Source organism: Dioscorea cayenensis, unplaced genomic scaffold (genome assembly GCF_009730915.1).
Source record: "Dioscorea cayenensis subsp. rotundata cultivar TDr96_F1 unplaced genomic scaffold, TDr96_F1_v2_PseudoChromosome.rev07_lg8_w22 25.fasta BLBR01000770.1, whole genome shotgun sequence".
In the NCBI taxonomy this organism is placed as follows: Eukaryota; Viridiplantae; Streptophyta; class Magnoliopsida; order Dioscoreales; family Dioscoreaceae; genus Dioscorea; species Dioscorea cayenensis.
The window spans coordinates 241,286-252,064 of NW_024087161.1; the positions used below are offsets into that span (position 1 = coordinate 241,286).

A 10,779-nucleotide genomic window follows, 5' to 3' on the forward strand; every position below is an offset into this window, starting at 1 on the left:
CATCAATTTATTGAAAGCATAATAAAGAGATTCAAAGAAACAAATACATCCTAGGGTTCACATATAACCAAGTACCCACTAGGGGTTTAGCTCTCCATGGAGCTAAGTACAATCAAAGAAATAGAATGTAAAAGCAATGAATCCATAAAGAAACCCCCTCGATAGTCGTGTAGATGGTCTTGTGGAAAGTCCTCTACTTGTCGTCCAACGATTCCCTCGTCCGGTATAGGATACGCCTCGACGGAAGCTCCCCTACCAACCTTCTTCCTCAGTTATGATGATGTCGGAGCCATAGAACCTCTCCAAAACCTTGGCCAATACCCCTCAAAACCCTAGACGAAGACCTCTCTCAAGATGGGGAAATGATGGATAAAAGAATACTAAAATCGAGTTTGATTCGGCTTTAAATAGGACTGGAATCGGGTGACTACACGGGCGTGGATAATTTCCACACGCCCGTGTGGATTCTCTGAACTTTTTGTTTTCTCGGCCGGCTGTGAACAGTGCTGCTACAATACTTGCTACCGTGTTGCTACAGTGCTCTGTTTCCCGAATCTGTACTTTCATCGGAGTAACGCAAACGGGCACACGTTCACGTCGTGGATCACTTGCTTCTTCAATGATAGGCACGTTGGTGGAGCTCTTGTTCTATGTGCATAAGTCAGAATGCTTGAGTGTGACTGCCTTTGTGCCCCTCCAAATGGATGTGCCAAACTCGAATACGATAAGGTTGGCACACACTCTAGCATCTCACATCGACCTATGTCTTCGCGTTCGAACCTTAACAAGATTTCCTCCAAAAATCGGTGCATTGTAATCCACATTGGCTTCTTTCCTTCATACTTAGCCTCACAACCCTACCTGCACGAAATTAACATAAAAGCACACATATTAGTGTAAAAACCTAAGAAAAGTTATGCTCAACATAAGGAATGAACGCTTCGCATTCATATCGCACAAGTACTTATCAGAAACAATACTCCCCTGACTCCTAGCATTACGTTTGATGGAGCTAAATCCTCGAGAGTAAAGTTCCAACAGGTTGTGAAGCACACAGGGGCGAACATTGGCCTTGCCCATGACTAGTTCTCAATTCCCAAACTGATAATACCATCTGCATGCATACACAAGGGAGTTCAGTGAAGTTAATAAACAAATACAACTCGAGTATATAAAAGATAAAGCAATGAATACAACTCGAGACAAAACAAAAGATAAACTCAGAAGGAAGATCCGTTCTGAATGTACAAGTCCAAAATATAAGTAGAAGTAAAGAAAAATAAAAGATGCATCAAGTGTCCATGTCATCTGCGGTCGGCTCTACTACAACTGTCAGTGGTGGAATAGGTGAACCGATCAGTGCATGAGCCGGTGATGATGGTGCTAGAGGAGCTGGAAGGGTCTGGGGTCTCATGATGAAGGGTGAAAGCGCATCATGCTCGAATAACTACTGTAGCATATCAAAGCGAGCCATCACCTCTGCGTACTGTGCAACCAATAACACACCAACACCTACCAAATCAGTCTAGAGTACTCCCACAGCATTCCTAAGTCTTTCAAATCGATTTTGGGCTCGAGGTGGACATGAAATTCACAACGGGGCGGCTTATGTGCTGGGGGAGCTACATCTGTATCCATCTACATAGGCTGAGGCTCAGGGACCGGGTGAGGATCCTCTGTAGTGTCATTTCCTCCCCTGCTACCTCTGGAGTAGGTATAACCAGTATATACACCCCGGGACTATGTCTCGGCACCAATCCCATCAATCTCAGTGTCTCAATACTCATGGGGGGCAGGTACACTTGCCTTCTTGGCCCCCGAATCGTGTCCAATAGATCCATCCCCAAGATGAGTCTCGTGATGTATGGGCCTGCGAAAAGTTTTCATGCTCTAGTGTACTACCCTGATGCCTTATGTACTCATCTATAATGTGTCCGAGATGGATCGGTGTGCTCAGAACCATCGAATAAAGGTACATGAGCTCCTACCGGCTCAGGACACCGGTAACGTCACCACGACCATTCAGCGACCTAATCATAATGCCGTGCAAGTATCGATATACAGGTCGAGAAAGACACGTGGCCTTAGACACCCCTAGCTCATACTGGCCCTGACCACACAACACTCCATACACTCTCTACGGGGTCAAGGTGCCAGGATAATCTGTCGGCAACTAAGTATACTCCTCAATAACTGTGAATGCCTCCTTATATAGTCCCAACCAGATTAAAAAATATGTCACGCTCATGTTGCAGTGATCACCCAATGCTCTAAACTATATAGCGTCGACACTATCGATCGATCATAAGAACGGTCAAACTCAAATGATGAGAGCACCTCGAGTGTAAGTGTACGTTTGGCAAGCTCTCTAATTGTCGGTAACTGTCTCCAACCTCCCACCGAGATGAGATCATCTACCTCATCCAACAACTCATCTCCCTATTGTATATCTCACAATACACTCGTATCTAGAAAGTGAGTTTATCCGAACCTAAGTCTTGACAATTGCTTAAACCGAGCCTAGTGCGCGGGAATAGCGAACTCTATGTGCTCTGTCTCAGAGGGCTGTTCTGGGATGTTTGCTGGACGTGATCTATGTCCTAGGGGTCATATCTGTAAGAATTAAAAAGAAATTCATCAAATTGGCTCACAGGATTAGTGCTGCGGGAATCCACATGGTCGTGTGCAAATTCCACATGCCCGTGTGGATCCACGGGCCGTGAAAATCGCACGGCCGTATGCTCAAATTCCACAAATACATCTTAGAATCATTTCAAAACTCTTTCAAAGCATGCAATAACCATCTAATTATAGAAACGAAGCAACATTCACCATTCTAATTGATTAAAATCAAATATGATGAAGAAAATAGAGGATTAAAGATTACTGACCAGATGAAGATAAAAACTTTAAATTTGGCCAGAAAATTCAATCAAAACCCTCTAAACCAGAGGTGTAAGCTCGGGAGAGTGAGTACGAGTGTTCTCTGAGTGATTGGGAGTGTGATAATGAAGAAGAACGAATAGATTTTAAAGAAAACCCGCGGCTCTTGCGTTTCTGCACAATCACACGGGCGTGTGAAAATTATCCACGCCCATGTGCCTCCACAGGAGAGATCCACAGGGGCCGACGCACGCCGTTGTGTGCTCTTGGGAAAACACCCTATGCTTCTGTACACCTTCACACAAGCATGTAGAAATTACCCACGCCCGTGTGACCGACCCACAAGGGCAGACACACGCCCTTGTGGCTCCTCTATCCAACTGAGAAAACTCTATAAGTGTATTTGTGGGCATGAATCTTCACAGGCCAGCTCACAGGGGCACTTGCATACCCTTGTGTATTCTCGAGATGGAAAGGAGCTCATCTGTAGAGATCCAAATGGGCGTGTGGAAATTACCCACTCCCGTGTGTTTATCACAGGATCATCCACAAGGGCGAGTCCACGCCCCTCTGTCTTCTCGTGAAAAAGTCTATGTCTTTGCAGAATAACACATGCCCTTGCAGAAATTACCCACGGGCATGTGAAATTCACAAGGTTATTTACAGGGGCGAGTCCACGCCCCTGTGTCCTCTCGGGATGAGCTCGCAGTTGAGACCCATAGGCATGTGGAAATTCCGCATGCCCGTGCATTTTTTTGGATGCCTTAGAAAACTCTATAGGCTCTACAGAAAATTCCTGAACATATAAATACACTCAGAGCCTACCTTATCATGCAAAATATACCAAGGAAAAACACAAAAAACTCGCTCAAACGACCAACAACTTCATTATAAAAATTTAAGCACACGATAACAGCAAAATATCCATAAGAAAAATCACAGCGATTAGCATCTAAAAATCAAAACACCAACACTTAAAGCCTTATTCATGCAAACACTAAACTAAAAACTAAAAAGAAAAAAAAAATAAAGACTTGGGTTGCCTCACAAGAAGCGCTTGTTTAAGGTCACTTAGCTTGGGGTACCTTGTCTTACCTCACGAGGGCTCATAGATGAAGGTTTCCCTCTTACCCATAACTTGGATGCATGATGAACATAGTCTTTTGAAGGTAGAGGGAGAGTTGTCGATCTTGGTACCACTTAACAAGGGTTCGTCAAGCTTGTTCTATTCTTGCACATTTCTAACAGCCTTGGGGTGTTTTTTGTGCCGTCTCCTTGCCCGCTTCATCTTCCGGAGCACCTTCTTCATGATTCCCGGAGTAGATGGTACTTTCTCCTCTAGACCAAGCATCATTACTTCTTCATTATCCACCTCTTTGTCTAGCAACCCCCCGTACGGTCCCATCATGATCGAAAACTATGTGATGCTCATACTGTAATAATGCCCAAATACTCTAAACTGCACAGTGTCAACACTATTGAATCTGGAATATGACTGGTCAAACTAAAAAGATGCTAGAACCTCGAGCGTCAATACTCGGATAGCTGGCTCTCGAATCAACAATAACCTTCTCCAGCTTCCTACGGCCAACAACTCCTCTATCTTGGCGGCTAGTTCATCTCTCCACTGCACCTCTCTCAGCGCATTCAAATCTGATAACCAAGATTTTCCAAACCTAATCTTCAACAACCTCTCAAATCATGCCTGGTGCTCAAAAATAGTGAATCCCACATCCTCTGGTTCAGGAGATGGCTCATGTGGTAGCTTGTTAGCTCGCTTCTTCGACAGTGTGCCATATCTATAAAAATTGAAGAAGAAATAATCAAAGAAGCTCACAAAGTAATACTGTGGAAATCCACACAGTCGTGTCAAAATTTCCCACACCTGTGTGGTTCCGCGGGGCTTGAAAACCGCACGGCCACATGACAAAATTCCACAATTACACCATAATTTTGTCCCTGAATTCATTCTAAGTATGCACGGATCATCTTATCATAGCAACTAAGCAACATTCACTATTTTTAACCATTAACATCAAGTATAGCAAAGAGAACAGAGAAAGAAGGTTTATCGATGAGGAAAAGATGAAAACTTCTAAAATCATCCGGGAAACTCATGTGAAACCTTGCTAGATCGATTGTAAGAGGTCAGGGAAGTGATTAAAGGTGTTCTCTGAGAGATTGAAGGTATAATAAAGAAGAAACGCAAAGAGATTTTAAGGAAAACCCGCATCTGTTGGAATTCTGCGCATCCACACAGGCATGTGGAAATTACCCACGCCCGTGTGACTCCAGTGGAGAGTTCCACAGGGGTAGACGCGCGCTAATATGCGCTCTCATGAAAACACCTTATGCTTCTGAACGCATCAACAAGGGCATGCAAAAATTCCCCATGCCTGTGCGCTAGACCCAGAGGGGCATCTCCAAGGCCCTGTGGCTCCTTTGTCCAACCGAGAAAATTCTGTAAGTGTTTCCCACGCCGATACTGAATTTCAACACGGGCGTGGAACTTCACATTGCATGTTCACAGGGGCAGACGCATGTCCCTGTGTATTCTCGAGATGGAAGAGGGCTCCTCTACAGAGATCCGCACAGGCGTGTGGAAATTATCCACGCCCGTGCGTTTGTCACTGGGTCATCCACAAGGGCAAGTCCACGTCCCTTTGTCTTCTCAGGAAAACTCTCTAAGTCTTTGCTGGAAGACACATGGCCATGCAGAAATTACTCACGGGCGTGCGACCATTGCTAGATCGTTCATAGGGACGTGTCCACTCCCCTGTGGATTCTTTGGATGTGCTTCTTAGTATAAACTACGGGCTTGTGGAAATTCAAACGCCCGCGTATTTTCTCTGGATGCCTTAGAAAAACTGTAGGCTCCGTAGAAAATTCCTGAACCTACAAATACACTCAGAGCCTGCTTTTATCATGCAAAATACACTAGAGAAACACGCACAACATGCTCAAATGACCATAAACTTTGTCATATACATTTAAAACATAGAGTGCATCAAAGATCCATGAGAAAATCGCAATAATAGCCTCTAATAATCAGGACACCAACACTCAAAGCCTTATTCATGCAAACACTAACCTAAGAACTAGGAAAACAATAAAGACTTGGGTTGCCTCCCAAGAATCACTTGTTTAACATCACTAAGCTTGATGTACCTTGTCTTACCTCACAGGGGCTCATTAATGAAGGTTTCCCTCTTACCCATGATTTGGAGGCACGATGAACATAGTCTTTTAAAGGTAGAGGGAGAGTTGTCAAGCTTGTTACCACTTGAGGGTTCATCATCCTTGTTACATTCTCGGGCATCCCTAACAGCTTTGGGCATTTCTTGTGGTATCTCCTTGCTTGCTTCATCTTCCAGAGCATCTTCTTCACGATCCCCGGAGTAGATGGTACCTTCTCCTCAACCCCAAGTATCATCAACTCCTAGTTCTTCACTTCTTGGTCCAGTAACCCCTCGTACGGGTCCGGATTCAACATTTCCTGCACATATTCATCGACTAGTTCATTAGTTGTGTCAAGAAAATAGAGAGTATTGATAAGTGCTTGCGCGATATGAATGCGAAGCGTTTATTCCTTATGTTGAGCATTACTTTTCTCAGGTTTTTACATTAATATATGTGTTTTTATGTTACTTTTATGCAGGTAGGGTTGTGAGGCCGAGTATGAAGGAAATAGGCCAATGTGGATCATAATGCACCTATTTTGGAGGAGATCTTGCTAAGGTTCAAACGCGAAGACATAGGTCAGGTGTGAGATGCTAGAGTGTGTGCTAACCTCCTCGTATTCAAGTGAGCACATTCATTTGGAGGAGCACAAAGGCAGTCACACTCGAGCATTCCGACTTATGCATATAAGAACAAGAGATCCACCAACATGTACATCATTGAAGAAGCAAGTGATTCACGACGTAAACGTGTGCCCGTTTACTGTAGCAGCACTGTTCACAGCCGGCCGAGAAATCAGAGAAACAGAGAATCCACACAGGCGTGTGGAAATTATCCACGCCCGTGTGGAAATTCCATATGGGCATGTGACATCATACACGCCCGTGTAGTCACCCGATACCAGCCCTATTTAAAGACAATTTCAGCCCCGATTTCAATATTCTTTTCTCCATCTTTTCCCCAACTGGTGAGAGGGTTTCGGCTAGGGTTTCGAGGGGTATTGGCCAAGGTTTTGGAGAGGTTCTACGGCTCTGACATCGTGTTTCCATTAGAAAGAAGGTTGGTAGGGGAGCTTCGATCGAGGCGTATCCTATACCGGATGAAGGAATCCTTGGACGATGAGTAGAGGACTTTCCACAAGACCATCGACATGACCATCGAGGGGGTTTCTTTATGGATTCATTGCTTTTATATTCAATTTCTTTGATTGTACTTAGCTCCATGGAGAGCTAAACCCCTAGTGGGTACTTGGGTGATTGTGAACCCTAGGATGTACTCGTTTCATTGAACTTCTTTATTATTCTTTCAATAAATTGATGTTTATTGTGAGTTCCAACCTTGAATGCTTGATTGTATGAACATTTCCCCTATAGTGACACTAGGGTTGAGAGTTCTTGTTGGTAACCTTGTGAGTGAGTGACACACCACGAGCGTTAGACAAAACTAGGTTGGAGAGGGTTGAGAGGGTGAGTCGAGAGGTACAGGAGCATCCCCTTTCCCCTCCGACGTGATAGATTCTACATCCGTTCCTCGAGTTCTTTGCTGCCATAATAGAGTGAATGGTCTAAGGGATGAACCTCCGCTGGGGCCTAGTTGCGCGTGCAATGGAGTGAAGCGTTGAGGGGATCTTAGTATCTAGGGCTTAATTGTGGCTAGAGACCTTCCGCCTGGACCAAAGGGTTAGGTCTATAATTAGGAAGCGATTTATCACTTGGAATCCCTAGAGCCCATTGCAACTTTATTCGAGTGCGAGGTTGAGAGGTTATTTAATCTCTCCTCCGGGACATGAGTAGAGTTAGGCATAGTTGACCTTAGATTTGGGACTATGTATGTAAGGATTTCCATGACTCACCATTGCATTGATTAGGAAGCATAATAGAGAGAGTTCTTGCACTTGAAATGATTTTCCTAGGTGAAGCATCATCCGAGTACCCCATCTTTATCGATTGCCTTACCCTCTTCTTTATTCTTGATCTCTCACTTGTTTCTTTTATTGTTGAGAATTGAATCAATTTAACACCAATCTCTATTGATATTTCACATATCTAAGAACCAAATTAAGTATTTTAATTGCCTACTCCCTTTGGATTCGACCCCGCTCACCCGGGATTACTACTTCAACAAACCCGTGCACTTGCGGGATATAAGCAAGGGTTACTTGTCAAGTATCATCAAAGTCAAGAGAATTTCTCATGGCTTCGGCGAGGTGAAATGTGAGCTTGTCATCTCCAACCCTCAGTGTCGACTTCCTGCCATCCATGTCGATAAGTGCCTTAGAAGTGTGCAAGAAAGGCCTCCCAAGTATCAAAGGAACATCTAAATCCTCATCGACATCCAACACTATGATGTCTACAGGAAAAATGTTCTTATCCACCTTAACAAGCATGTCTTCAATGATGCCCCTCGGATGTCTCACTATTCGGTCTGCCAGTTGCAAGGTCATCTGAGTGGGCCTAGACTCTCTGAAGCCTAGCTTTTGAAAGAACGAGTATGGCATGACATTGATACTAGCCCCTTGAATCCGCCAATACCATCTCTTCACCCAAATTGTTAATGTTGCACGGAATCACAAAGCTTTCGGGGTCTTTCTTCTTATTCGGCATATTCTATTACAACACCACCAAACAAGAGGCATCTAAAATAACTAATGTAGTCTCTTCCAACTTCCTCTTATTGGTTAAAAGATCTTTTAAGAACTTATCAAACAGAGGTATTTGAGACAACGCCTCCACAAAAGAAATGTTGATGTGTAATTGCTTAAATAGACCCAAGAACTTCTTGTATTGCTTATTAGTTTGGTCGTTCTTCCATCTTGATGGATAAGGGATTCTTAGCTTATAAGGTGGAGGTGCCACTTCCTTTTCTTTGTTGGCTCTCTCCTCAACCTCCATGACCTCGGGTGCTTCAACATTGGTCTTCTTACTTTTAAGCCTAAATTCAACCTCATGACCACTTCTCAAAGTGATTGCCTTCAAATTTTCTCTTGGATTAGTCTTGGTATTACTTGGCAAGCTTCCTTGTGGTCTCTCCGATAGAGAATTCATGAATTGCCCCACTTGATTTTCTAAATTATGCAATAAAGCGGTGTGGTTGTGAAGTGTAGCCTCGACCGATTGAAACCATGTATCTGATGATTTCACAAATCGGGTCAATGCTTTCTCTAGATCGAGCATTTGGGTTTCCAAGCCTGAAACTCTATTCTCCATATTTGGGGCTTGATGTTGTTGAAAATCCGGTGGTGCAGTGGCCTTTTGTTGCCCTTGGTTGTTCCATGAGAAATTAGGGTGGTTCCTACAATGCGAATTTTAGGTATTGCTATAAGGATTGCCTTGGTTTCTCATTGTATTACCCACATAGTCAACTTGCTCAATGAAAGGTGTACCACCAAAGGCTATCAGGAAATCATATGGGCATGTCACCCTCCACATCCATCATAATTCGTTACGGCAGCCAATCTCGTTGAAGTTAGAGTGTCTAACTTCTTACTCAATGGCTTCACTTGGGCCGTCAATGATATAACCGCATCGATCTCATGGATGCCGGCCACTTTCTTCTTCTCCCTAGCATTCCATTGGTACGTGTTCAATCCCATTTCTTTGATTAGTTTCCGGGATTCTCCAGGGGTCTTGCTACGTAAGGTACCTCCTGCTACTACATCAAGTAACTGTCTTGTACTTTGGTTCAAAAAATTGTAAAAAGTCTGAATGATCAACCACTATGGAAACCCATATTGAGGACATTTTTGCAGGAGTTCCTTGAACCTTTCACATGTCTCGAATAGAGACTCCAATTCCATTTGCACAAAGAACGAGATCTCATTCCTAAGCTTTGGAGATTTACAGGGAGAAAAATAACGGCGAAGGAAAGCTTCTACCATCAACTCCCATGTAGTGATCGATGCTCTTGGAAATGAGTGTAGCCATTGCTTCGTTCTCCCCTTTAAGGAAAATGGGAAGGCTCTCAACTTGATGGCATCATCCGTAACACCATTGATCTTGAGCATATAACACACTTCCAAGAAATTCTCTATGTGACTGTTTGGATCCTCATCGGCCAAATCAATGAACTGTGCACACTGTTGTAACATGTGGATGAATGCCGGCTTTAGCTAAAAATTCTGACCTGTGATTGGGTGACACTGATAAGTGCTTGTACGATATGAATGCGAAGCGTTCATTCCTTATGTTGAGCATTACTTTTCTCAGGTTTTACATTAATATGTGTGTTTTTATGTTACTTTTACGCAGGTAGGGCTGTGCAGCCGAGTATGAAGGAAATAGGCCAATGTGAATCATAATACACTTATTTTGGAGGAGATCTTGCTAAAGTTCAGACGCGAAGACACAGGTCAAGTGTGAGATGCTAGAGTGTGTGCCAACCTCATCGCATTCGAGTGAGCACATCCACTTGGAGGGGCACAAAGGCAGTCACACTCGAGCATTCCGACTAATGCATATAAGAACAAGAGCTCCACCAACATGTTTATCATTAAAGAAGCCAGTGATTCACGACGTGAACGTGTGCCCGTTTGCGTTACCCCGATGAAAGTATGGAATTGGGAAGTTATTCAGGTCAAAGACTCTAGCAGAGCACTGTAGCAGCACTTTTCACAGCCGGCTAAGAGACCAGACAAACAGAGAATCCACACGGGCATGTGGAGATTATCCACGTCCGTGTGGAAATCCCGCACGGGCTCGTGTATCATCCACGCCCGTG

The 10,779-nt window shown here is 43.9% G+C and overlaps 1 non-coding gene across 1 annotated transcript; it reads left to right on the plus strand.

The window, feature by feature from the left end:
- Window positions 1-9,785: 9,785 nt before the first annotated feature.
- Window positions 9,786-9,892, plus strand: LOC120254957. Its single transcript, XR_005534837.1, has one exon. It is a non-coding gene; the product is annotated as a small nucleolar RNA R71 (small nucleolar RNA).
- Window positions 9,893-10,779: the final 887 nt, after the last annotated feature.